The sequence below is a fragment of the Scyliorhinus torazame genome, chromosome 15 (assembly GCF_047496885.1).
Source record: "Scyliorhinus torazame isolate Kashiwa2021f chromosome 15, sScyTor2.1, whole genome shotgun sequence".
Lineage (NCBI taxonomy): Eukaryota > Metazoa > Chordata > Chondrichthyes > Carcharhiniformes > Scyliorhinidae > Scyliorhinus > Scyliorhinus torazame.
In genome coordinates, this window is record NC_092721.1 from 131,899,925 (window position 1) to 131,927,040 (window position 27,116).

At 49.4% G+C, this 27,116-nt stretch overlaps 1 long non-coding RNA gene across 2 annotated transcripts in view; it reads right to left on the reverse strand.

Annotated features, from left to right (window-relative positions):
- Positions 1 to 27,116, reverse strand: part of LOC140391820 (uncharacterized) — a 232,536-nt gene that overhangs the window by 140,398 nt on the left and 65,022 nt on the right. For both annotated transcript variants that reach the window (XR_011935191.1, XR_011935190.1), the window contains exon 3: positions 8,158 to 8,240. This is a non-coding gene — a long non-coding RNA (uncharacterized lncRNA). The remainder of the gene's footprint in view (positions 1 to 8,157; positions 8,241 to 27,116) is intronic.

A 27,116-nucleotide genomic window follows, 5' to 3' on the forward strand; every position in this document is an offset into this window, starting at 1 on the left:
CTTTGTGTTTTTCTTCATATATTTGTTTGAGGCAAAATATACAATACATAAAATGTCACAACTGTTAATTTGATCCACCATGTTGTATTTCTGAAAAAGAGACATTTTGAAATGAAATGAAATGAAAATGAAAATCGCTTATTGTCACCAGTTGGCTTCAAATGAAGTTACTGTGAAAAGCCCCTAGTTGCCACATTCTGGCGCCTTTTGGGGAGGCTGGTACAGGAATTAAACCGTGCTGCTGGCCTGCCTTGGTTTGCTTTCAAAGCCAGCGATTTAGCCCTGTGCTAAACCAGCCATTTTTGTCAAAGCTTTTCATTTTGCACTCATTAGGACTTCAATAAAAATTCAATGTAAGTTAAATCAACAAACTTACACTATGACAGGAGAGTGCTGATTGGTTGGCAAGTGATTGGTAGCGGCTTTGGCATGGAGAATGCACCAGTTAATGGTGACTCGCAGTTAACTCCCAAGCATTCCTGGTATATTCTCCATGGCAACGCATCTACCAATCAGAGTCCACCTGCCAACCAATATGAACAGTATAAATGTGTTGATTTCCATCACATTGTATTTTTGTGAATTGTCCTGATGAGTGCATGAGCAAAACCTTTGACAAAATGTCCCTCTTTTCAGCAATACTCAAGTTCTGTACTACACAATGACTATGAGTTGTATTTGTTGAAAACAAACTGGCTTGTTTTTCTTTTCTAATAGTCATGATGGAAGCAGTAAGAAGTTTTACAACACCAGGTTAAAGTCCAACAGGTTTGTTTCGAATCACTACCTTTCGGAGCACTGCTCCTTCACTCACTTGATAAAGGAGCTGTGCTCCAAAAGCTAGTAATTCGAAACAAACCTGTTGGACTTCAACCTGGTGTTGTAAGACTTCTTACTGTGCCCACCCCAGTCCAATGCTGGCATCTCCATATCATGATGGAAGCACGGAGATAAATGAGTGAACAAAGAAAATGGTGAAATTTCCAATTAATTTGATAATTAATAATGAAAGACAGAATTGGCAGTTTTACTGTAATAATAATCTTTAAATAATCTGTGAAATCAGTTTTACCATTTACAGGTTGGAACTAATGTTTCTGTATGTAATGGAGTTGCAGATGTTCTGTTTGAGAATACACTAGCCTAGAAATTCCTTGCCTCTTTGGATGCAAATCCTCTGTAATCCAGGTGGGCAAAGGAGGAATATGGGAAAGGGCATGATTATCCCAGACCTTTATCCCTTTTACTGCTGTGTGCAAAATTTGCTGGAGGTGGGATCTGATGCCTATCTATGCCCACTTCAGTGCTGGCATCACAGAACGAATTGGAATTGGCAAGATAACGTCATCTGCTGAAAATGCACCTGGTTTTGCCTCCCTCGATCCCAATGCTGCAGATACATTGTGTCAAGGCTTTCTATGGTTGGAAGTCGGGCCGATTTTCCTTTCCAAGGCCGGTCTTTGTTTAGCATTTGATTGCCTTTAGTAAACTGCTAAATTTGAATGGGAGATTTTAAAATATAATTCAAACATTTGGCTGTCGCTGACTTACAGTTGTCACAAAAGTAATCCTCGCCAAAATCCTCCTGAGGTGGATACCCCAGTAGTACCAAAAATAGCACCGGCAGCTGTCTGAAATTTGTAAACCCCAGGATTTAAGAACATCCATAAGGAATTGGGCTCCAAATCACTCCTCAGGAGGTTCTGTCCATTTGGCTTCACAAGATATCTGGAGCAGAAAATTAAAAATGTCACACTGGTGCGGGTGGGGATGTTCTCCTGTAAATGGAGAAGTGAGAGCTTTATGCTATATTATGCAATTTTCTTGAAAATGTTTAATCAGTGCCCAGGAATCTGCTATGTATGGGATGCATGCTAGGTTGCGAAGAGAAGTGAGGAAGGGACAGCGAAGGCTCTGACCACAATCTTCCCGTTCTGCTTAAATGTGGGAGCAGGGTCAGAGGACTGGAGGATTGCAAATGTTGCACCCCTGCTCGAAAACACGGAAAGGATTAAACCCAGCAGGTACAGAAAGTCAGCCGAATTCAAGTGGTAGAGAAACCTTTAGATACAATCGTTGTCATCACCGATTTCCCTTCGTCATTGAAGATGTCAGTTTCTTGAGTGTATTGCATTATCTGTTGTGCTTTCTAATTTGACAGTGGAGGCTGATTGCAGACCTGCATGGCTTTCTACAGTGTGAGCACAAATGACTTTCTTATTTTTGCCTCACCAGCAATTTACTGTAGTGTGTTGGTGAATGCTAAAGGAGTGTACTTTGGGATACAACAGGATGTGTGTGACGGAGTCGGTAAGGTGTGCACACAAGAAACATCTGTATGTGAGTTGATCACAATGAAGATGGATTGCGCTTGACCAGCTCAACTCTCTCAGTCTTGCACATTATCTGTTCCTGGTGGTTTGGCGAATCAAGAGGGCAGCATGGTGGCACGGTGATTAGCCCTGCTGCTTCCCAGCGCCAGGAACCCAGGATCAATTCCAGGCTTGGTGTCTGTGTGGAGTTTGCACATTCTCCCGTGTCTGCATGGATTTTCTCCAGGTGCTCCAGTTTCCTCCTGCAGTCCAAAATGTGTTAGGTGGATAGCCATGCCAAAATTCCCTCTTAGTGTCCAAAGATGTTTAGGTTAGGTGGGGTGACGGGATTGCGGGGATAGCGCAGAGGAGTGGGCCTAGGTAAGGTGCTCTTTCAGAGCGTCGGTGTAGACATGATGGGCCGAGTGGCCTCCTTTTGCATTGGAGGGATTCTGCAGGTCTATGGTTCTATTCTATGACTGGAGATGTGGTCGACTGCAGTGGATGATCTGCAGTACATTCTGTGTCCAAACTAATGAGCTTTACAGCTGCCCATACAGCTGTATACCAGTAAGCAAATACTATTACCTCTGCCATATCCATTAAAGCAGCTGTTTCTGTATTCTGCCTCACATGTGGACACTAGCCCGTATGCTACCCTCACCGGGTCTGACCTGCGAACCGACAGAGTTTCCAGACTGGCCGTGACCATACACAAGCCGCTACATTAAACCACAGGTAAGAGCTGATTAAGTGTTGAGGATCAGGGGCGTCATTCTCCGACCCCCCGCCGGGTTGGAGAATCGCCGGGGGCTGCTGTGAATCCCGTCCCCGCCGGTTGCCGAAGTCTCCGGTACCGGATATTCGGCAGGGGCGGGAATCGGGCCGCGCCGGTTGGCGGGCCCCAGGGGGGGGTGCCCCCACGGTGGCCTGGCCCGCGATCGGGGCCCACCGATCTGCGGGCGGGCCTGTGCCGTGGGGGCACTCTTTCCCTTCCGCCTCCGCCACGGTCTCCACCATGGCGGAGGTGGAAGAGACTCCCTCCACTGCGCATGCGTGGGAAACTGTCAGCGGCCGCTGACGCTCCCGCGCATGCGCCACCCGGAGATGTCATTTCTGCACCAACTAGCGGGTCAACAAAGGCCGTTTCCGCCAGCTGGCGGGGCGGAAATTCCTCCGGCGTCAGCCTAGCCCCTCAATGTTGGGGCTCGGCCCCCAAAGATGCGGAGCATTCCGCACCTTTGGGGCGGCACGATGCCCGTCTGATTGGCGCCGTTTTGGGCGCCAGTCGGCGGACATCGCGCCGTTTCGGGAGAATTTCGCCCCAGATACAATTATCCATCCAATTGTGAAGTAAGATATGGTTGACTCTTGCTGTAGCTACTACATCTGGCATCCACCACACATCACCCTAGACATTATTCATGATAAAATTACTTGTCATTCTGAAAATTAGGGGTTAAGCCAGTGCAGATTTATTAAAGACAAATCATGTCTGAAATGGCTGGGTTCTTTAAATTAACCAAGGGGTTTGATGTTAAGTGTATAGCCTGTCAAAAAATGTTTGATAAAAAACACATCAGAGATTTATTAGCATAATAGAAGACCATGGGGTTCGAGGGGCAGTTACAGCATGGATATGAAATCAGATAAGGGCCGGGATTCCCCGAAAGCCCGGCCAAGTGTTGATGCCGGCGTAAACACTGGAGTGGTGTACTCCGGCGTCAACGGGCCTCCTGGCCCAGTGATTCAGTGGTCTTCAGGGGGCTAGCACGGCAACGGAGTGCTGCGCATTGCTCCGGCGCCGAAAAGTGGCCCTGCACAGTCGACGCAGGTCCACGCATGCACGTGGTTGCTGTTTCCACGCCGGCGCAGAGCAACATGTCGGAGACCTGCAGTGGGCCTACGCGGAAGGAGGTAGGCCCCCTCAAGATCGCGGGCCTGGACCCCATGGAGGCCCCCCCGGAGTCAGATCCCCCCGCCCCACCAATAGGATGTCCACTGCGGCCGCGACTCCGAGCTCCCGCCAGGTGGAACCAGGTTGGAACCAGGCTGGCGGGAGTTCGGCCGGTCGCCCGCAGAGAATCGCCGCCACGGCCTCTTTCAGCGGCCCCCAACCGGCGCCGTGGCGACCGCGCGCGACTGGGCGGTCCGCGGAGAATCGCGGAAGTGCCGTCGCATCGGATTTCTGGCGTGAACGGCTATTCTCCGCCCCCGCGTTGGGCGCCATTCCAGCACGGAGGTTCGGAGAATCCCGCCCAAGGAATAGAAAACAGGTAATGGTGAAATTGGATGTTTTTCAGACTGGAGAGCAAGGATCAGTAACAGGAACATTTCACTTTTTGATATATGCTAACAATCTGGACCTCTGTGTAGAGGCATAATTTCAAAGTTTGCAGATAACACAAAACTCAGAAATGTCATAAACAATCAGGAGGATTCTATTAGACTTCAAGAGGACATAGAAAGACTAGTAAATTGGCAAACATGTGGCAGGTGAAATTTAACATAGAGAAGTATGAAGTGATGCATTTAGTAGCAGGAATGATAACCGGGAATATAAAATAAATAATACAATTTTAAAGGTGGTGAAGGAATGGGGAAGCCTAGGAGTGTCTGTACATAAATCTTTGAAAGTAGCAGAACAAGTTACGAAAACTGTTAAAAACGAAGATGGCATCTTTGATTTTATAAACTGAAGCATTGAATACAAAAGCAATGTCTTTCTTTATTCTTTCATGCAAGGTGGGCGTCACTGACTAGCCCACTATTTCTTGTTCATCCATTGCCTTTGAAACCTTAGTGAACTGCCGCAGTCCATCTGGTGTAGGTACACATGTTAGGGAGTCCCAGGATTTTGACCCAGCGACAACAAAGGCATGGTGATATAGTTTCAAGTCAGTATGGTGTGTGGCTTGGAGGGAAGCTTCAGGTGGTGGTGGTCCAGTGTGTCTGTTATCCTTGTCTTTCCAGGTGGTAGGAGTCACAGGTTTGCTTTTGGGTGAGTTGCTGCAGTGCGCCTTGTCTATACAAACGTACGAACAAGGAGCAGAAGGAGGCAATTCAGCCCTTTGAGCCTGCTCTGCTATTGATCATGCTCATCTGACAGTAATCTTAAATCTGCACTCTGCCTACTCCCTATCACCTATCACCCTCTTGCTTACTGAGAATCTATCCACCTCTGCCTTAAAAATATTCCACCGCCTTTTCAGGAAGAGTGTTCCAAAGATATCACAACAGGGTTTGTGAAACAGGAACCTGCCAAAGGGTCTCACCGGGCTCACCTGGGTCACACAGGTAAGTACAGCCTCTGGGGGGCGGGGGGGGAGGTTGCTGCTGAGGGTCATGACCCGGCAGTGCCCTGGAAGTGCTCCTTGAACTGGCCCTGGAAATGCCAGGGGGTTTTGCCTTTAACTTCCAGGGTGTAGTGACGTGGAGCACTGCTGGATGAGGTGCCAGGGGGCTGCCATTGGGGAGGTCCATGGGCTTGTGTTTATGTTGGGGGGGGATCTGCATCCTTGGGGGAGGGGTTCCGTGTGTCTTTTGGGGGGTTCCCTTTGTCTGTGTGGTGTGGGGGCTTCCATATGTGTGTGTGGTGGGGGGGTTCCCAATGTGCATGGGAGGGGGCTTTCTCCATGTGCACAGGAGGGGGTCTTGTCGTTGGGGTGGGGGGGAGATACTTGCCGAGGTTGCCGGCGGGGGAGGCCTCCAGCATTTTTTTCTAAATTTCAAAAAATATGATGGGGAAAGTTGGCAGTAGAGCCAGAGGGTGGCACATCACTTTTCCCACCTGAGTTAACAGTTGAAAAAAATATGTTTCAATTAAGATGCTTCTTGCTCTTCTAAACTCCAGTGGATAAAGCCTAGCCTGTCTAACCTTTCCAGTATGACAACCCACCCATTCCAGGTATTAGTCTGGTTGCGTTTTGTAGAAGCTGTAGTCATGCTCCCAGACATGGATGGCCTCATAGTGCTTTCTCTTGACATTGAGCATGACAGGGACAATAAACAGAGGGCGTGCAGAAGTTGCTGAAAGAGGGATGGTGGGGGTGGGGGGTGTGGAAGGAGTTTGCAGGAGTCCATTTCTACAGAGAACTGTTAAGCAGCAATTTACTTTTCTGAACATCAATGACTGCCAATATTTGAGAGGTCTGCACTGCATTGAAGAGATCATAACTGAAATCTGCCAAGTATGACAGCCTTACAACAGGGTAAAGGACTGCAATGCCTTTGGTTGTAAAGGTGACTGTGAACTTTAATGCTTCCAGCTCCTTCCAGATTACTGCTGCTGAAAATAACAGCCCCTTACTGTTTGCAGTACACTACTGCATGATGGGTGTAACTGAAGCAAAGAGAGACTTCATCGCCTTCCATCTTGAGACAAGCAAGCAGGATGTGCAAATAATTTCCAAGGATTGCATAATGCATGATGTCATTGACTGCATCTCCTCAATGTGCAGCTGGTGTGTGACCACAGGCAGCACATCACACAGGTCAATGCCTGGTATCCTGATAGCAGTCACAGTTCATTCAGACTGAGTTGTCCTCAATGCTAGCTGCATTTCAATCAGCAAGGGTTGCTTCTGGGTGACAAGGGTTGCCCGTTCTGGATACATCTCATGACTCTGGTCCAGAAGCCAGGCATATGAAAACCATGCTGCTGCAAGTATTGTATAGAGCAGACCATTGACAATCTTTGGCAATGCTGCAGCTGCCTGGAGGAACTCCAGAATATTCAGCTGAACAGATCTCAAAATATGTGATGGTCTGCACAACCTTGTCACCATGAGGGGACACACGTTAGGTGAGAAGCTAAGGAGGCAGAGTTGGAGTAAGAAGAAGAGAGACTGCAACCAAGACAACCCCTTTCTGCCTAAGCTGTATATGCATAATGATGAACAACATCAGTAATCCCAACCCAGTACCTATTCACCAATAATCCTTGCCTTTCCCGTGTGATTGTCCATCATAGTGTCCTCTTCCACATAGTGCCAAAACTGCCAACACAAAATACACATTCCCAACCAAATTTAGAAATTAAATTCCACATTACATATAAGATTAAACCAATCACCCCTGTGCATTCCCTTCTTGCCTGCCTTTGATGCGCCTTCACCAATCTTATTGCTCCATTTGAGATTCTCCAGTGGCTAGAGCATGGGGGAGCATTGGAGAAGACTGAAAGCGGTTTTGGAGGGCAGCCTCAAGCAGCTCTGGGCCTAGCTGCAAACTCTTCCTGGGATGACTGCATCATATCCACTCTGCCTAGGCTGCTGCAGGCGAGATTATCTGGCTGGCAGGCATAGGGGTGCCTCACCGATCCTAATAAATCTTTGGATACATCATGGAAGTCCTTTTGCGCATTGATACCCAGAATCATGAGTACTCCAAGCTTCAGCATTCAATCTTATGGTGAAAGTTGCTTATGCTGGAATGGAAGCTGGAAACATCTGCCATCAGACGCTGCATCACTGATGGCTACACAAGTATTCTGACGGAGGTGACCACCACTTCCATACAGGAAAGGATGGGCTCTAAGCTCTGCTCAAAGTTGGATTTATACTCCTCTGTGCTCTTTGACATTGTTTGTAAGTTGCCTGGCAGGCTTCACAATGCACCAAGCATTGCAGTGTGTATACACATCTGTCCTCTTCTACAACCTGCCCAACCGGATTTCTTACCTGAGTCCTCTACAGCAGAAAGGTGTGCAACCATACCATCCCTCCAGCTGGCATTTGCACTATCCTTTCCCCCAGCCCTGCCTCCAGCATATTTGTACCTGGCGTCTCACTGTGTGCAGATCCCATCGCAAAGAGATTCTCTAAATTATGCACAGTTTCAATACCTGAGCTGGTAGCTGCTGGTAGTATCCCTTCAACTTCACTTTCCTCTTCCTTATTGCCTGGTGAGGTTCCTATTCTTGAGTATCTGAAATGAATATATAGCAAGGGTTGAACTGTGATCAGAGGAGAGGAGAAATTGAGAAGTGTCTGCTTATATCTATACAGCTTATAACTCAGAACAATTGGGATGAGGAAGAAATGGGATGTGAGAAAGAGAATTTGGTGTGAGGATATCATCATCTTCAATGGCTTCAGTGCTACTGCTGGCCATGGTCTCAGCAATGGCCAGCCCTGCATCCTCCATGGGTGAGGGGTCAAAACATGTAGGCCCATCCCGCTTCCTTCCATTAATTCCTGTTGCGTCCTTTAGTCCACCATGTTCATCTGCAAGGGAATTGTGTTAGTTAACGTCATATTTTTGGTTAATATGGATGGTATGGTTGTTTAGTTTGCATTGTGTGAAGCTGCGAGATGTGGATGAGAAGATTGCAACAGTGCTGCGTATGAGGGAGCGGTAAAGTATATGAATATTAGGTATAAGTCCTCATTGGCAGATATTGTTGGTGGTTAGTTGCTGAGTAACAAACTAAACAGTGGATAGGTCAAGTTGTACTGCTAGTACAATGTGGTATTTGGAGATGCATTCACCGAACTTGAAACTTCTCCTGCATTGCATTCAGTGCCTAAGGTACAGTAAAGGTCATGGCAATGACCTCCACCACTATATATTGCCGTGACCTTCAGAATACATGCCTGGAGGGCCTAAGGCCCCCCTGAATGTACAGGGCATCTCTCCTCCACAGCCCCCTTCAACCAAGACCTCCATTGCAATATCCCAAATCCTTAGATCCCACCTTCTCCCATGCCAGCTGTTGCTGATTGTTGCAAAGCATGTTCATACTAATAATCTTAGCACCATCAGCTGCCGCAGTCACCCTTAAAAGGTGCAGGTTAGCTTTAAGTACTGCTAGGCATGCATGATATTGAGTGCCGTGTTGAGGTAACAAACGAATGGCCGAAATCTCCTTCTGTTTGCTCCGATGGGATTCACCGGTCCCCCTGCAGTGAACGGAGCTTTGGCTGAGTGCAGCGGTGGCGGGATGAACTCGGATTGGATAATCTCGGCCAATAAATAGTGTTTGTAGGGCTAGCTGCAAACAGCAGTAAAGGGTATGAAGAGGCAGGACAAATTTGGCCTCCGGCCTTCATTGCTGTAGATGGGCATGTATTAATAGTACATTTTTCAGGGGTTATGCAATTTAAGCTCCATTATCTAATTGTTAATCTCATTGCCTGTTGTGGGACCTTGCCTGTGAAAGGTGCAACGTAAATACAAGTTGCTGCTTTTTGTTCAAATTGGCTGTCACATCTTCCCACATTACAACGGTGACTACAGTTCCAAAGAATTTTGTTGGCTGAAGATGTAAAGGAGCTGTATAATCGTAAGGTTTTTTCTTTATATTTTCTTCTCCTTACATTTCTTGAAATTTGTTTACTTTTAATTTATGAAAGAAGAACGAGAATAGTTGTATTGAATATTTCAGCGTTCTTTCACTTTTCGGGCAGATTTTAGACACAGGAATGTTTGTGTCTACATGCTGCCATCTGGAAAATTGAAAGCTGCTTCCAAGCCAATTTGTGCAACGCTGATAAAGAGAAAAGAAATCAGCAAATGCTGGATATAAGCTGAATTTGAAAGGAGAAAAAGGAAATTAAGTTTTGATGTAGGCTTTATGTCAGGGTTGAGAAGGGTCTAACAGTGCTTATATATAAAAACACTAATCTTTTCTCTTTAACAAGCTACATCTCAAACATTTTTTATTTTGAGAAACAGTGCTAGATAACATGATCCGATCCATACAGAGTACCATCCCAACCTCTGCACATTTCTCTCCTTCTTTAACCTACTCCTTAAACCTACCCCAACGATCAAATTGTCCCAATGCTGAGTACATTTCTGTGAAGTGCCATGTAGTCTTCTTCGGCGACCACTTGCTAACAAGTATGATTGTCCACCTAAGAAACTCCATGGCCTAAATTCTCTGGCCCGGCACCTGAGTGCCAGAGCCGGCGCCAAAACGGGAGTACTTTACTCCGGCGCCGGTAGCGGCTCCGAGACCCGATTCTCGGGTCCTGGGGGGGCCAGCACGGCGCTGCAGTGGCCCATGCCGCTCCAGCTGCCGGTCCCGGTGTCGTCCCGCGCAAACTAGCACATTCGCACTGGCTGTCATCCCCGCGCCTGCCCCGACGCCAAATGGCACAGGGATCCAGGAGCCGGCGCAGAAGAAAAGAGGTCCGCAGCCAGAGAGGCCATCCCGCCGATTGGTGGGCCCCGATCGCGGTCCAGGCCACTACGGAGGGCCTCCCCGGGGTTGGACCCCTCCTCCCCCACGCAGGCCGCCCCTGGACCCTTCAACCCCGAGGTCCCGACGGCCCAGAGCATGTTAGAACGGCGCCGGCGGGACTTGGGTTTTTCCGGACGGCCGCTCAGTTCATCCGGGCCGGAGAATCGCGGCGCCACCGGAGGATCGCCGCTACGGCCGTTTGCGGCGATTCTCCATGCTGCCCGGTGCCATTCGCACGCGGCCGTTTTCACAGGGGTGGGAGAATCACGTCCCAGCATCGGGGCAGCGTGGCGTGACTCGCGCGGCGCCGCGGCGATTCTCCCACCCGGCGGGGGGTCAGAGAATCCCACCCCATATCTATGGTCATGGATTCTGTAGGTCCTTGCCTGCCTGATGAGCCCGAGCCGAGAACTGCAGCTCCGACCGCACAATTGGCAGGTATTTCCGGGAGGTGGAATTGGACCAGAGATCGCAGGTATTCCTTTCTCAAGCTCCTTTTCCGGATCTCGTCTTGCTGTCATGTGTTCGGGAAGAATTGTGTCCCTTCAATTAGGAGGTTCCTCCAAGTAGGTCTCTTCTGACAAGGGTCTCCCAGGTGTTGACGTCAATGTTGTATTTGGTGAGGTGAGCCTTCAGACTGTCTTTGAAGTGCTTCCTTTGTTCTTCTATTGTTCAGAAGCCTTTGAGCTGAGGGGATAAGATTTGCTTTGGCAGTCGGGAATCTGGCATTCTAAGCATTTGGCCAGCTGAAAGGAGTTGGTTTTGGAAGGTCATGGCCTCGGTGCTGGTGCTCTTGGCTCCTTCAAGGACCCTGATGTTAGTACACCTGTCCTACCAGCTGATGTGGATAATCTGTCTCAGGCAGCATTGATGGTACCTTCCAAGGGCCTTGAAGTGGCGTCTGTAAGTAGTCCCAAATTCTGAGGCGCTATAGAAGAGTCGGGAGGATGACCGTCTTGTGCATGGGGATCTCGGTATCAGTGCAGATGTCATAGTCATCAAAGACGCTCATCTATAAGCGTCCAAAGGCGTGGCTCACAGATTGGCTACGATGTTAGGTTTCAGCATCAATATCAGCCTTAGATCAGAGGTAGCTCCCCAGGTAGGGGAAATGTTGCATGTTTGGAGGGAGAGACCGGATCTTGCCCTGGGGCTGGTTGATAAACGACTTGAGTCTTCTTGAGGTTCAGGTTGAGACCGATTCTTTGGTCTGCTTCCACGAAGTCACCAATTATGGCTTGGAGATTCTCTTCTGAGAGAGCAGAGATGGTGTTGCCAGACACAAATTGAAGTTCCACGAGCAATGTCAGCCTTGTTTTCTTCTTGGATTTCAACCGCTTGAGGTTAAAAGTTTTTCCATCCATCCTGTAGACAATGTTCACTCCACTGGGAAGCTTATTCTTAACAAGGTGAAGAATGGTGGTGATGAAGATGGAGAAATGGGTGGGGTGATGACACATCCCTGCTTGACTCCAGTCTTGACCTCAAAGCTTTCTGTTTTATTTCTGTAGGTGAGGACTGTGGCCGACATCTTGTCACGGAGCAGTTGGACGATGTTGATGAATTTCTCTGGACGAGCCGGCCTTTGACAGGGTCTTCCATAGCACTTCCCGATTGACTGAGTACCGTGTGGGTGGCACGGTAGCACAGTGGTTAGCACTGTTGCTTCACGCGCCAGGGTTCCAGATTCGATACTTGGCTTGGTTCACTGTCTGTGCAGAGTCTGCACGTTCTCCCCCTGTCTGCGCTGGTTTCCTCCGGATGCTCCGGTTTCCATCCGCAAGTCCCGGAAAATGTGCTGTTTGGTAATTTGGACTTTCTGAATTCTCCCTCTGTGTATCCGAACAGGCGCCGGAATGTGGTGATTAGGTGATTTTCACAGTAACTTTATCGCAGTGTTAATGTAAGCCTACTTGTGACAATAAAGATTATTATAATAAAAACACATGGTCAAACCAACAAATGCCGTATGGAGTGGCTGATGTTGCTGCTGGCATTTCTCTTGAAGTTGTCAAGCAGTGAAAATCATTAAAAAAAAAAAAAATCTTGAGTACCCAATTAATTTTTTCCAATGAAGGGGCAATTTAGCGTGGCCAATCCACCTAGCCTGCACAACTTTGGGTTGTGGGGGTGAAACCCACGCAAACACGGGGAGAGTGTGCAAACTCCACACGGACAATGACCCACAGCCGGGATCAAACCTGGGACCTTGGCGGTGTGAAGCAGCAGTACTAACCACTGTGCCACTGTGCTGCCCTTAGCAGTGAAAATCATGTCCATTGTTCCACGAGTTTGGTCAGAAGTCACACTGGCTTTCCGGAAGGATATCTTCAAAGACCTGGAGAAGCCGGCTCGTGAAGATTCAGGCGACAATCTTCCCGTGATGGAGAGTAGCGAGATTTCTCAGTAGTTTCCAGTCTGTTTTGTCTCCTTTGTTGAAGATGGTGGTGATGACGGCAGCCCTGAGTTTGGCAGGGGTTTCTCCTCTGTCACAGATTTTCTCGAACAGCTAATGGAGATGACTGATGATCTCTTCTCCTCCAAGATTGGAAATCTCCGCTGGAATCTCATCCACTCCTGCAGCTTTTACATTCTTCATGTGTTTATTGCCAGCTTTGACTTCATCCAGGTTTGGTGGACATCTCAGATCATCTTTGATGGGGAGTTGGGGATTGTCCTCTGTCATGTGAGAGTACCTTTAAGAAATAGGTGTTTACAAAATAGCTGTAGTGGATGTACCTTTAAGAAATGGGTGTTTATAAAGTAGCTGTAGTGGATGTACCTTTAAGAGGTGGGTGTTTATCAGTGATGTCAGAGTGTGGGTGGAGCTGTGCTCTCTGTCTGCTTTTACTTTCACTTTGTGCTTGCAGCTACAGGGTGTGTTTAGTTTCATTTTAGATTTGGAGAAGCTGCAGTCACAGCAAGATGTGTATGAATCGCTGCAAGCTTATGAATGTTCGTTTGGTGATTTCAAAATGGTAACTGTTCTCAGTCGTGAAGTTAAACCTGATGTCTTTCTGTAAAAAGGGTTATTTTTGCCTTATGGATGTTGCAAGCAAAGATTAAGAGTTACTTAGAGAGTACTGTATTCATTGGGGGATTTATTGGTGTTGATAGTTGTTAAGATGTTTACTGTGGATTTATAAAGTGTCAACTGGTTTCATAAATAAACATTGTTTTAATTTAAAAGTACTGTAGATTTTAGTTGCATCACACCTGCAGTGTAGGGCCGTGTCCTCCCCATAACCACAATCTATTAAAAGCTGTGGGTCAGGTGAACTCCATGATACACTTTGGGGTTCTCTAAACTCTGGCCCGTAACACCTCAAACACATTCTCATCTATGGTTGTATAATGGTTTAGGAGTTCTTTGAAGTGCGTTCTCTTCATTCAAGGCTAATCTTTTATCTGTCTCTCAAGAGGGTTCCATCCTTATTCCGCACTGGTTTGAGACCTAGGGTGTTGAGTCCATATATTGCTTTGGAGGTACTGAAGAAGGCTCGTTTGTCATGTTCATTCATGAGGGTTGCAGCTTCCTAACTTTCTCAGTCTACCATTGATTCTTGATTTCCCTAGTTCTTCTTTGTACCTCCACCTTTGCTGTTTGATGAATTCTCCTCTTTGTCTTGCTGGTTATGTTGTTTTTCCAGGTGCGGAGTGTTTTCCTTTTCTTGACGATGAGGTCTTGGATGATGTGGTCATTCTCGTCAAACCGGTCTTGGTGTTTCCTTGTCTTGTAGCCAGTGGTTTCTTGACAGCTTGAGATGATCGCTGCCTTCAGCTCTTTCCAATTACCTCCTTTCATTAGAATAAACAGTTTGGAGATTTTGGTGAAGACATTGTTGTAAATTCTCCAGCATACTTGGTTCTTCAAGCAGCTTAATGTTGATCTTTCCAGAATTGGTGTCCTTGCCAATCATGGGATTGAAGTCCCCAAGAGGATGATCTTATTTTACTTTGGAATGTTGGCGAGTATGGTGTTCAGGGTGGATTAGAAGGCTTCTTTGGACACAAGGGGTGCGGCATAGACATTTACGACTGTTGCCTGCTGGTTCTTGGCAAATTGTAGACAGAGGAGGTCATGAGCATTTATTGATGCCGACAGGGAGCTCCAAGAGTCAGTTGATGAGTTTGTTCTTGATGGTGAATCCAATTCCATATGTCCTGGACTGATCCTCGGGTTTTCCTTTCCAAAAAAAGATGTAACCACTGACTTCTTCCCTCAGCTGCCTTTCACCCGCTCTTTGAGTCTCTTGCAGGCAGCGATGACAATATTGAAGTGCCTGAGTTCACGGGCAACAAGGGCAGTCTTTATTCCAGCCAATTGTTTTGTTGGTTATCCATGAGCGTTCGTACATTCCAGATTCTGAAATTGATTTTCTGACAGTAGTATAAGAGTTCATTTCTGTTCATTTCCTTTGTTCCCATTTCATTTATGTTAGTTTATTATTTTTGTCCGTGTACCCATAGTCGGAATATACCTTTGAGCAGAAGTCTCAAAGTTGAAACAGTCTGCTTGTCAGGACACTGTGTTCCCAGGTTTTGCTTTTGGGGAGAAGACGCCAGACTTTTCGACACCGAGTGGATCTTAGTTTGGAGGGAGTCAGATCTATTGGTTAACTGGCAAATGGTAGGGTGGCCAGGGACAGTGTTCTGCCTGACAACAGTCAGTGATTGCGTCCTGCGTGATGCTTTCTGAGGGAACTGGGCAAAAGTGTTTAGACCTTGGAAGGGAAAATAAATCTCTCTCTCTCTCCTGCTTGCTGAAGTGAAAGAACTGCTTTATTGTTCTGAAAGCAGTGATTGCCCGGTGTGCCCTTTGCTGTGAACCTCGAATGATGCGGAGTCTGCAGAAAAGGTAGACAACCCTTATTGGGCTCAGCCAAAAAACCCTGGTATTTTAAATAAAATCTAATTTCAGTTGTGTTGCCACTCTGGACCAAGTGGGGCTGGAACTGACTGCTCACTAGCCCAGAGTGTCGTGACAGCAGGTAGATGAGCCATCTGGATGCCGTTTTCCAACTAGGTTGGAGATGGAGCAGACTATTTTGAGGGCACGTTTTCTCGCCCTTTCCCCATAAGGGTGGATTCTGAAGAGGGCTGTTCAGACATGAAGAAAGTTGCTGAATCGCTCTCCCTGTTCCTATTCTAAAAGTGAAACAACTGAACAAACTCCACTGCCTACCTGCCAGCCCAAAGTTAAGGACTTCCAGATCTCACAGTAGTGTTCCAGTCACCTCTCACTGATCACTGTGGGGCTTGTCTGTCTGTGTGTGTGTGTGTGGGGGGGGGGGGGGGTTGGTTTCCCCTAGGTAGGCATGTGGTACATCTTTTAATGTGGGAATGCCGTTGCACATGGTGCCTGTTTGAATACACAGAGGGAGCATCCCAGCCATTTATATCATACGAGTACCTGCCACCTGATCCACCATAGTGGCGAGGCTTGAACGTTCCATTAATCCTGAGAGCAATGCCATCAGGAGTCCTAAACTCCTGGCGGGGTATGGTCTAAGGGGAATAACCAGTCAAAGCGGAATCCAAAACAACTTCTCAACGGCCATATACTACTCTACTACCTAAATGATACTTGTAAATGCAAGTTGTTATTGGTTTGATAAAAGGTATAAGCCAGTGGACTGAAACACCAAATTTAGCCAATAAAATGGGGGAGGGGAAATCTGACAAATTTAAATTATGTTGTCGCAGATCATCTGTCTTTTGTGGATAGCTGAGAAAAGGCTGGATTACTACAAAGAGACTGATTGACCCCGGGGACAATCCAGTGCCAGGTAGAAAATCTTCCTCATCATTTGGCCACATGGCTGATGAATATGTTAATGAGAATAAATGGGTTCCATTTGCGGACAATTCAATTCTCTTTTGTTCTGGTCTCTGCTTTTCTTTTTTAATGTCACCAATGAAAATACTTTATTGACACATTGTGTTTAAATCATTTGAATGAATTCAATTGAAATGGGATTTGATGTGCGTATGATATTAAAAGACTACATATTGCAATCAGCAATATTGAAAGATAAATGGTATGAATCTGCACTAAAGATTCCATATCGATGTGACAAAATATCCAGTGTTCTTTAAATTTGTTGTAAAATTGACCGAAAGCTTGAATAAATCGGGATTTTAAATTGCAGTGGTTATTTCATTTTTTAAATAAATCCCCTCTCCGTACATCCCATTCAAATAAATCGGATCCTCAGCAGGTTTGCCCAGTGAACATCTGAGCATCCAACAAGCAAGGTCGAGGGTTGACCTCAGTCTGTGCTGACTTAGCTGGTCCCAAAACGCGAGTGCATGAGGCAACACCACAATTTGGCTCCAAACTCATGAACCAGGGACTTACTGGATCGGATGACGCAACTGATGCCTGAGACAGTCAGATAACTGACCACCTACCCTTTACTATTCAGCCTCACAATGACTTGCCACTCAGTGGCCAACTCTGCCCGTGGAACTATACTCCTACTGCCTTCAGAAAGAAAACATAGGAAATGAGGAAGCAAAAGTCATGCAAATGATCAAGATACTGGAACACATCCCATTTAAACTCCTTGTAATTGTGTTTCGGACTTTATGGTAATATTATTCACTTTGTTCCCTGAAGAAGAGTCCCAGGATTTTTCCTTTTGCATTGTCAAATTCTATGACGGGCGGCACGTGGCACATTGGTTAGCACTGCTGCCTCACGCCGAGGGGTCGGGTTCGATCCCGGCCCCGAGTCACTGTCCGTGTGGAGTTTGCACAGTCTCCCCGTGTTTGCGTGGGTCTCACCCCCACAACCAAAAGATCTGCAGGTTAGGCGGATTGGCCCTTAATTGGAAAAATCGAAAAAAAATAGAAATTTCAGGACAAAACTTTCAAAAGTTTCCAAAACTGATATCATGTAACTTTAGTATCATTCATATTATTTTATACAACTGGATCTTTTCCAGCATTACATTTGTGATGTGCAGAGTTCTCATGTACAATGAAAATATTGAAAATAAATAGTAATCATCCCCTCATTTAAAAGAAGCCTTAAAATAGAATAACGGAGAAATGATGATGTATGTCTCCCACACACTGATGATTGGGGAAGAGAGGCAGCTGAATAAAATCATACATGATTTGTAATATAATCAGAGAATGTCGGATATATGTCAGCTGATCAGGCAATATCTGTGTGCAGATACACGGATCTGTGCAGAGAGAAACCGAGTAAACGGGTAGATTTTCGTCGCCAGATGCTGCAAATACAGATGCGGGCAATATGCAAAAATGAGCACCACCAGCTTTTGTGTCAGTTTGCCATTGTGCTAGTTTGCCATTGCAGTTCTGACTGCTGGTTATTTTGCTCAGAAGGGCTGCTCAGAAGTGAGTACCTTTTATTGGGCCCGTCAACTGCTCAGAAGTGAGTACTTGGCAATCAACACAATTCAGAGTATTGGCCTTGTTAATGAGCTTGTTATCAACTCATCAAGGGTCAGTTTGAAAGTTTTGAGGGGATCCACCATGGATTGCCAATGGATCAGGAATGGTACGAGTGGAAAGAAGCAGCAACATAGTGGGGAGCCAGTGATGGTCATAGAGTCACAGAATCATACAGCACAAAAAAGGCTCGTCATCCCATTACGTCTGCGCGGGTCAAAAACAACCACCTAACCATTCTAATCCCATTTTCTAGCACTTGGCCCATAGTCTTGTTTGTCTTGGGATTGCAAGGGCACATCTAGATACTTCTTAAATGTTATGAGGGTCTCTGCCTCCACCACCCTTTCAGGCAGCGAGTTCCAAACTCCCACCACCCTCTGGGTAAAAGGGTTTTTCCTCACATCCCCTCTAAATCTCCTAACCCTTGCCTTAAATCTATGCCCCCTGGTCATTGACCCCTCCACCAAGGGGAAAAGTTTGATCCTGTCTACTCTATCTATGCCGCTCATAAGTTTGTACATCTCAATCAAAGCCACCTCAGTCTCCGCTGCTTGAAGGGAAAACAATCCAAGTGTATCCAATCTCTCTTCATAACTAACACTCTTAAAGCCCAGGCAACATCCTGGTAAATCTCTTCTGTACCCTTTCCAGTGCTATCACATCCCTCCTATAAAGTGGATTCCAGAACTGCACACAACACTCTAGCTGTGGCCTAACCAGCGTTTTATATAGTTCCAGCGTAACCTCCCTGTTCTTAAACTCTATGCCTCGGCTGATAAAGGCAAGTACACCATATGCCTTCTTAACCACTGTATCCACCTGCTCTGCTACCTTAAGGGACCGGTGTACGTGCACGCCAACATCCCTCTGATCCTTGGTGCTTCCCAGGGCCCTGCCGTTTATCATGTATTCCCTTGCCTTGTTCGTGCTGCCCAAGTGCATCACCTCACACTTATCCGGATTGAATTCTATTCACGACTGATCAGCCCATTTGACCAGCAATCTATATCCACCTGTAATCGAAGGCTATCCGTCGCACTGTTTACCACCCCATGAATTTTCATATCATCCTCAAACTCACTGATCAACCTCCTATATTCATATCTAAATCATTTATATAAAGCACAAACAGCAAGCGTGCCACCATGCGAGTAGATGGGCCCATGAAAGGGCACATGGCTGTGAAGAACACTCAGCCATTGGCACAAAGGTACCATCAGGTGAACAGAGTTAGCAGAGCAGTGGTCCGTGCGTGCTTGGGCAGTGGAGGAGGCTGTTACCCTCCAGGGATTGCAGGGCCATTAGAGAAGAATCTAGTAATCATTAAGTCTAGCGGCTGCAAGCAGTACTGGTAATGGGGAGCAACAACCTTGGGAGCAGAGGCAAAAGTCTGCGCATGAGGACGGTAGAGGGGAGAAACATGGGGCGAAAGACAACTGAAAGCCTCATTCTCAGTATGAAGTATGCTACCAAAGAAGAAGTTACCTAGACCTGTGCAAGAATCAGTGTTGCATTTAGCAAAGCTAGGCATGTTGTTTCAGAGCACATATTAATGCTCGCTACATTCCTTTTATTTTCCAGCAGTAGATTGCCTATATTGTTTGATTGAGCCAAGAGAATTAATGGATGACTTTGGGGAATTGCACTGAAACTCAGTAGTTAATTTTACCCCATATCCAGTGTAACTTTGAATAGGGTGAAGGCAGCCTGGTCGGGTATCTGCTCACAGCTGAGATACACATGGCAGCCATCATTGTCATGGAGATTGCTGAGGGAGCAGTGCCAGAGGCTGCTGTGCTGTTGTCAGTGAAGGGATCTGCTGCATAGATAGTCACTGAGTCAGAGGGACCAAGGATGGTGCCCTGTGAGGAGTTATGAAATGAAATGAAATGAAATGAAAATCGCTTATTGTCACAAGTAGGCTTCAAATGAAGTTACTGTGAAAAGTCCCTAGTCGCCACACTCAGGCGCCTGTTCGGGGAGGCTGGTACGGGAATTGAACCGTGCTGCTGGCTTGCCTTGGTCTGCTTTCAAAGCCAGCGATTTAGCCCTGTGTCAAACAGCCCCTACAATGCCTCAGCTCCTGTTTGAAGGTTTAGTTGCCTGGAGGGCACTGCTGGAGCGAAACTGACATCCATTCCATCTATCTTTCTACCATCCAAACAATGACCAATCCATGTGACAGGTTGTTGCACGCATTCTGTGCAGTTCCTGCATCCACTCTGCATGATATTGCGTATGGCTCTCCCCGAGGTTGATCACTCACTCAATGGAAGTGCTCTTATGTTCATAACTCTGAGCTATGGTGGGGCACATGAGCAAAATGGACCTCTCCAATTTTTGACCATGACCGTGCACTGCTTCGGGAGCTCCGATTTGTGAGTAGCGGTCTCTTTTCCTGAGGCCCTGTACTTGCACCCAGCACAGCTGTGATTTCCTCTACCCTCCAAGGGGGACTGCCCATGGCTGTCTCTGCCTCTCTCGCCTCCTCCTGCGCTCTAAAGTGCCACCCCTTCTAACTGTGCACAAGGACCCACCAATGTGAGTGTGCCTGCACTTGTGGACGGTGTGCTTGAATGATGAGGCAGCGCTGTGTCTGCTGATTTTAATTCTTGGGGGCGGGCTCCCTGTGAAGTACTTTCATGCTCTCAATCCACTGACTGACCTTTGAGGTGACGTCAATGGGAGATCATGAGAACTAACCTGTGTCAGCAGTAACCTTGGCATGTTGGCAATGAGGAGTGCTCTCTAACCCCTTCATCATCAGTATTCAAACAAGCAAACGGATTAGGATCAGGTATGGGACCCAGTCAGTTTGAGCCTGCTCCATCATTCAATATGATCATGGCTAATCTGATTGTGGCCTCAACTCTACCCGCCCGACAACCCTGATACCCTTCACTCCTGTGTTAGGCAAGAGTCACTGTACCTTAAAGATATTCAATGACCCCACTTCCGCTGTTCTCTGGGGAAAAGAGTTCCAAAGACTCACAGCCGTCTGACAGAAAAACATTCTCCGAATCTTCATCTTAAACGAGCAACCCCTTATTTTAAAACTGTTTCTTCATCTCTCCCACAAGAGGAAACATCCTTTCAACATCCGCCCTGTCAAAACTTCTCAGAAGCTTATGTTCCAATATGATCACCTCTCCACTTCTCCAATGGATACATACGTAGGTGTTCTAGTCTTTCTTCAAAAGGTAACCCCACTCTGCCCCCCCATTCCTGGTATCAATATCCTTTCTGATTTACACAGCATTCCAGGTGTGGTCTCACCATTACCCGATACAACTGTAGCAAAATATCCCGACTTTAACATTCCATGCACCTTCCAATAAATGACAATATTCCATTTGACCTCCTAAACACTTAGTATCTGCTAATCAACCTTTTATGATTCATGAAGCAGGGCACCCAGGTCATTCTGTACCTCAGAGTTCTACAATTTCTCTCTCTTTAAATAATATGCTGCTTTTCTATTCTTTCTGCCCAAGTGGATAAGGTCACATTTTCCTACATGATACTACATCAGCCATTTTTATTTGCCTAGTCACTTAAGCTATCCATATTCCTTTGCAGATCACTTATGTGCTCTTCACAGCTCTTTCCACCTATCTTTGTGTCGTCAGCAAAATTATCAACCATACAGTCTCCTTGTCCAAGTCATTGATCTAAATTGTAAACAGTTGAGGTCCCAACACGGATTCCTGTGGAATAATGCCAATTAGGAAATGATTCATTTATGGACCCCACAACACCACCCCCCAACACCACCCACCCAACACCACCCCCCCCAACACCACCCTCCGAACACCACCCCCCCAACACCACCCCCCCAACACCACCACCCCAAACACCACCCTCCGAACACCACCCCCCCAACACCACCCCCCAACACCACCCTCCATACACCAACCACCCCAACACCACCCTCCGAACACCCCCCCAGCACCACCCCCCGAACACCACCCCCCCAACACCACCCTCCGAACATCACCCCCCAACAACATGCCCCGAACACCACCACCCCAACACCACCACCCCAACACCACCCTCCGAACACCACCCCCCAACACCACCCGCCCAACACCACCCGCCCAACACCCGCCCAACACCAACCCCCCCAACACCACCACCCCCAACACCACCCCCACACGACACCACCCCCCAACACCACCCCTCCCAACACCACCCCCCCAGCACCATCCCCCTAACACCACCCCCCAACACCACCCCCCCACGACGCCACCCCCCAAACACCACCCCCCCAACACCACCCCCACACGACACCACCCCCCCAACACCACCCCTCCCAACACCACCCCCCCAGCACCATCCCCCTAACACCACCCCCCAACACCACCCCCACACGACACCACCCCCCCAACACCACCCCTCCCAACACCACCCCCCCAGCACCATCCCCCTAACACCACCCCCCAACACCACCCCCCCACGACGCCACCCCCCAAACACCACCCCCCCAACACCACCCCCCCAACACCACCCTCCGAACACCACCCCCCCAACACCACACACCCAACACCACACCCCCAACACCACACCCCAACACCACCACCCCCAACACCACACCCCAACACCACCACCCCCAACACCACCACCCCCAACACCACCACCCCCAACACCACCCTCTGAACACCACCCCCCCAACACCACCCCTCCAAAACCACCCCTCCAACACCACCCCTCCAACACCATCCACCCAACACCGCCCCCCCAACACCACCCCCCCAACACCACCCCCCCAACACCACCCCCCCAACACCACCCTCCGAACACCACCCCCCCAACACCACCCCCCCCAACAACACCCCCGAACACCACCCCCCAACACCACCCCCATCACCACCCCCCCAAACACACCCCCAACACCACCCTCCGAACACCCCCCCCAACACCACCCTCCGAACACCACCCATCCCAACAGCACCCCCCCAACACCACCCTCCGAACACCACCCCTCCAACACCACCCCCCCAACACCACCCCTCCAACACCACCCCCCCAACACCACCCTCCGAACACCACCCCCCAACACCACCCCCCAACACCACCCTCCGAACACCCCCCCACAACACCACCCTCCGAACACCACCCCCCCAACACCACCACCCCCAACACCACCCTCCGAACACCACCCCCCCAACACCACCCCCCAACACCCCCCTCCATACACCAACCACCCCAACACCACCCTCCGAACACCCCCCCAGCACCACCCCCCGAACATCACCCCCAACACCATGCCCCGAACACCACCACCCCAACACCACCACCCCAACACCACCTTCCGAACACCACCCCCCAACACCACCCGCACAACACCCCCCCAACACCAACCCCCCCAACACCACCCCCCAACAGCACCCCCCAACACCACCCCCCCAACACCACCCTCCGAACACCACCCCCCCAACACCACACACCCAACACCACCCCCCCAACACCACACCCCCAACACCACCCCCCAACACCACCACCCCCAACACCACCCTCCGAACACCACCCCCCAACACCACCCTACGAACACCCCCCCAACACCACCCCCGAACACCACCCCCCCAATACCACCCTCCGAACACCACCCATCCCAACAGCACCCCCCCAACACCACCTCCCCAACACCACCCTCCGAACACCACCCCTCCAACACCACCCCCCCAACATCACCCCTCCAACACCACCTCCCCAACACCACCCTCCGAACACCACCCCCCAACACCACCCCCCCAACACCACCCTCCGAACACCACCCCTCCAACACCACCCTCCGAACGCCACCCCCCCAAACACCACCCCCCCAACACCACCCTCCAACTCCACCCCCCCAACACCACCTCCCCAACACCACCCCCCAAACACCCCCCCAACACCAACCCCCCCAACACCACCCCCCCCAACTCCACCCCCCCAACACCCCCCCAACACCACCCCTCCAACACCACCCCTCCAACACCATCCCCCCAACACCGCCCCCCAACACCACCCCCCCAAAACCACCCCCCAACACCACCCCCCCAACACCACCCTCCGAACACCACCCCCCCAACACCACCCCCCCAACATCACCCCCGAACACCACCCCCGAACACCACCCCCCAACACCACCCCCATCACCACCCCCCCAAACACCCCCCCAACACCACCCTCCAAACACCACCCCCCCAACGCCACCCCCCAACACCACCCCCACACCACTGTCACTCCCACACCATTGTCACTCCCACACCACCCCCTCACAGCCACACCACCTTTACACCCACACTCCACCAACATCACCCCCACACCATTGTCACTCCCACACCACCCCCTCACACCCACACCACCTTTACACCCACACTCCACCACCATCACCACCCCTACTCTCCCTCTCAAACAGACCTCCCCTCCCCAACTCCCCCCCACTCCCCCTGGCCTGCGGTCCAATCATACGTCTTGTCTTGTGTCTTGCAGGATTTGCTGGTGATGGGGCGGGCCCTTATGGTCCCCACCCCAAGCCACAGCTACAGCCAGAATCCCAGGTGGCAACCAACGACAAAGACTCCGACACGGACGTGAGTCATAGACCCGAGGCCCAGGACACCCTGGAGCCCGAGTCCGGTGATGACATGGATTTCCTGTGACAGCTGTCTCCAGTGTCCTCCACCATCCCAGAGATGCTCACCTCTGTTGGGCACTATCTGGTGCGCACCACACATATACTCTGGTACAGCAGATGGAGGTAGGAACTCCCGAGGCGGACGGTCGGAGGTCAGGCCGACCCCTGTAGCCACTTAAAATGGCCAACTCACAATTCAAAATGGCGAACAGCAAAGGCTGATGGGAATGTCAGCCAACAGGACAAAAACGAGCAGCAGCAGGTTGACTGTGTATTTACCTCTGGAAAGGCCAGACAAGATCGATACCAGCAACCATCAGCATAACAAAATACCAGCCACCTGCATACTAATGAGCAATCCCCGGGAACAATAAGCAACATTTAGACACACAAAGCAAAACCAGACTCTTCGGCGCCAGCAGATGCCTACACAAAAGGAGGTGAACGACGACCTCAAGACCGCCCATCGATCAGGGAACCGCTCCAGCATTGGAGAAAATCGAACCAAGTGATTGGGACAAAGTCCAATCACTTGGAAGCAGGTACAGGGTCCGCTCCGAAAGGCGGGAAGCCCTGGGGACTATAAGAATTGAGCCCCAAGTTCAAGGCGCTCTCTTCCACCTCTCTTCCACCTCATCCAGCTCTCGTAACTCTTCAACAGTCGCTCAAAAAACTGTAAGTCTTACTTCAACGCTCGCTATGAGATAGGCGCTCCTAGCTACCAATCTGTACCAACTTCGAATCCCACAGGCTCAGAACCCGAACGAAAGGCCATTTGTTTCCCTGACCTGGTGGGCCAGTTCCAAGTTTAAGTATTGGCCTGTTAGGTGTAGAAGTAGCTTAAACGTAGAATTTGTGCATGAGTAGCGATTACTGTGTATAATAAATGTGCTTTGATTTAAACCTTACTAAGCGGTGTATTGGATTATTGATCATTACTTGGACTTGAACCACGTAGCGGTATCATAAAGATACCTGGCGACTCAAGAGCAAAGGTGATAAAACAGAGCAATTAAACTAAGGCAAAGTTAGCAACACCCCAAAGACTGGCTGCCGTCTAGACGAGTTCTGACTTCTGGAACAGAGAGTCCCATCGATCGTGGAGATATAGTCGCAGAGCCAGGGACTGCATGAGGGGTTGTCGGTGAGCATCCAGCACCTGCAGGCACAGGTGGAGGAGTCCAACCCCGTGCAGAAGGAGGTGGTCCTGGCCATGCATGCCAGCCAGGCCAACACTGCAAGGGCCCTTACAGAGTGGTCCAGGCACCTGAACTGCATCTTCAAGATGCTAGAGCACTGCTCGATCACGCTCCTAGTCGCTGCATGGGCGTCATTGTAGCGGGTCTCCAAGTCGGTCTTTCGCCTCCGGATAGGTGTCATCAGCCACGACCACAGTGAATAACCCCTGTCACTCAGGACCCAAACCCCAGCCAGGGATGCGCCTCAAAGTGTCCGGGAATCATCAACTGTGCCGGGATGAAGGCATCATGTACATTGCCCGGTTATCAGGTGTAGGCATGCATGATGTGCATCTGTTAGTCCCACACGAGCTGCATGTTTATTGAATGGAACCCCTTCAGTTTGTGTAGAGTGGCCTGTCAGTTACAGGTGCTCATAAGGTGATAAGTACCCAGGTACTAATGCCGCAGTACCTGGGGCATTACGGCAATGGCGGTGAATCCCGCTGCCTGGGCATCCTTGTGCGCTCGGTCCACATTGAAATGGATGCATTGTGCCGACTAGGACCTTCATGACGGCGCAGATGCACTTGTGCACTGAGCTCTGTGAGATCCCTGACAGGTCCCCAATCGGCGCCTGGAAGGACCCCGTGGCTAAAGGTTCAGGGCGACTGTCACCTTGACAGCCACCGGGAGTGGGTGCCCTCCGCCATTCCTCCACAGTGCCAGGTGCGCCATGAACTGGCAGGTATGTCGCACTGTCCCCCTGCACAGCCGGAGTCTTTAATGGCATGCCCGGTCTGGCAGGTCCTCGAATGACAGGCGCGGTGCCACCTTCCCACCTCCTCCTTGGCCTATTGAATGGCAAGCTCTCCACCTTCAGCAGCTGCCTCCTCTTCTGCTGCTGCAAGCTCCACCGCTGCAGCTTCCTCCTCTTCGAGCATCGCCAGCTCGGACAGCCGCAGGGCATCCCCCAGGGCTGCGGCGACTAGGAGGAAGGCCACCATTGCTGGTTGAATTCCAATATCCATTGTCTGCAGGGGGTAACAGGCTGACATTTTAGCATTGTGCATACTCCTGTGCCCAACCAGGTCCAACGGGCTACACGGGATCCGGGTTGGCAATGCAGACTCTGCCCCTGCATGTGCCCTCCCTCTCCCATCCCACACCGCTGGCCCTGTTGGTGCCTGGCATCATGGGGGCCTCTGGCCCTGGTACCCATCCCTGCTTCCAGGGGTATCATCGGATGGCGCTGCCCATGCCAATGGAATGCTCTGCGGCCCCCATCCAGCACCCCCTTGTAAGAGCTGCTGTGGGTGTTGCCCTTGGGTGTGCTGTTTAATTCTCCACCGGTGGACGGCGGCCAGTTGGAGGGAAACTGGTATCGTGGA